A 2,309-nucleotide genomic window follows, 5' to 3' on the forward strand; every position below is an offset into this window, starting at 1 on the left:
AAAAGTAAAATACTTTAAAAAAACTGAAAAAACTGTAAAAAAAAAACATTTTTTCAAAAACGAAAATATTTTGTTTTAAACATATTTTTCAGTTTTTAAAAAACGAAAATATTTTGTTAAAAACTGGAAAAAAAATAAGTTTTTACAATTTTTTTCAGTTTTTACAAATATGTTTTTACAGTTTTTACAAAAAAAAAATATTTTGTTAGAAAAACGATTTTTTTTAGTTTTTACAATTTTTTTTGCAAAATCTTTTCAGTATCTACTCAGTTTAAAAAAACGAAAATATTTTACAATTTTTTTTAAAGTTTACAAAAAGAAAATTCTTTAAAAAAATTGAAAAATAAAAATATGGTTCGGGTTGTGGGTTTTTTGTAAAACGGGTTGGGTAAAAAAAAATGGGTCATTTTAATCTGGTGCTACCACGTGGCACTCCATCCAAAATAGGGGTAATTTTGTTCCAAAGTATGACGGTAGGGGTATGGATAGCCCAATAGTATAACGAAGGGTACAGGTAAACAATATTTGAAAGTAGAGGAGTATATTTGGCCCTTTACCGTATTTAAAACTCAAGCTAGTCGAGAAAGATAATAATACAATATTTCACCCCATCCTTCGCAAAATGAAAACGTGCATTCATATTATATGGGTCAAAATCCGATCTCACGGTAATTAACGGAGTTAATCTCGCCTTGAGCTAATCCATAATTAATAAGTGGTATGGCCACTAATTCATAATAGGATTCGACTCTTGTCTGATTTAATCTACGAGGGCACGGCCCATTCATTCCCCAATGGGGACGGAACCTCAGCGTGGCCACGGCCATTTATTGCCAGCTCACGAAGCTCACATCTATAAATACTAAGAGTGGAAGCCCTAGAAAGGGGGCTGCTTCTTCACCACTATCCAAAAAAGAGAGAGAGAAGAGAAAAATATACTCATCTTATGGGAAGAGAAAACACCATTGTAAGGCTCTGAACCTCTTTAAGGAGAGGCAGACCAAACCAATATTATCAATAAAGACTTTTAATGTTTCTCCCCCTAACTTTGAGTACTTGTTTTCCTGTTTTTCGCTTGGTCCATGGATTATTACGATTTGCTTTGATTTTCCCGTGATTTATTTATATTGTTTTATACTCATAAGATATGTGATAACTTTTGAGCAAACAATTTGGCACCGTCTGTGGGGATTTCATAGCAAAATCGCGTAGTTCATCCATGGACCAAAAGGAAAGAAACGCCGGAAAAAGAAGAAGCAGCCCCACATAAACAAGCCAAAGCGGCATATCAGACCGATGGAACTCGAAGATCTCAAATCGAGATCCAGTTCCTCTGTCTCTCATCTTTCGGATGGTGCAAACAAGAAGAAGAAGACATCCCCCCCTCTCTTTTGGGGAGAATCTTCGTAAGAAATCTCCTACATCCCTGATAAGGGCTCCAGCCGGAAACAAGCACGGAGGAATCTCGAATCGAGAATCGCCTCAAGACAGCCTATAAACCCTGGTTGGGAAGACAACGGATGAGCCGCTCAAGGTCTCGAATCCAAACCGAGCTTCAGCACTCAATACCCACAATATGGGACTCAGGCCATGAGCCTTCGTCATCAAGATCGACAAAGTTCAACAACAGTTGAACTGGGACTCAGGCCATGAGCCTTCGTCATCAAAGATCGACAAAGTTCAATAATGGTTGAACCGGGACTCAGGCTATTCGCCTTCACCAAAAAAGTTCGACTACGGTTGAACCAAGACAGGCTATGCGCCTTCACCAAAAAGTTCAACTACAGTTGAACCAAGACAGGCTATGCGCCTTCGCCAAAAAGTTCAACTACGGTTGAACCAAGACAGGCTATGCGCCTTCACCAAAAAGTTCAACTATGGTTGAACCAAGACAGGCTATGCGCCTTCACCAAAAAGTTCAACTACGGTTGAACCAAGACAGGCTATGCGCCTTCGCCAAAAAGTTCAACTACGGTTGAACCGGGACTCAGGCTATGCGCCTTCACCAAAAAGTTCAACTATGGTTGAACCAAGACAGGCTATGCGCCTTCACCAAAAAGTTCATCTACGGTTGAACCAAGACAGGCTATGCGCCTTCGCCAAAAAGTTCAACTACGGTTGAACCAAGACAGGCTATGCGCCTTCACCAAAAAGTTCAACTACGGTTGAACCATGACTCAGGCTATGCGCCTTCACCAAAAAGTTCAACTACGGTTGAACCAAGACAGGCTATGCGCCTTCGCCAAAAAGTTCAACTACGGTTGAACCGGGACTCAGGCTATGCGCCTTCGCCAAAAAGTTCAACTACG

The sequence above is a fragment of the Nicotiana attenuata genome, chromosome 5 (assembly GCF_001879085.1).
Source record: "Nicotiana attenuata strain UT chromosome 5, NIATTr2, whole genome shotgun sequence".
Lineage (NCBI taxonomy): Eukaryota > Viridiplantae > Streptophyta > Magnoliopsida > Solanales > Solanaceae > Nicotiana > Nicotiana attenuata.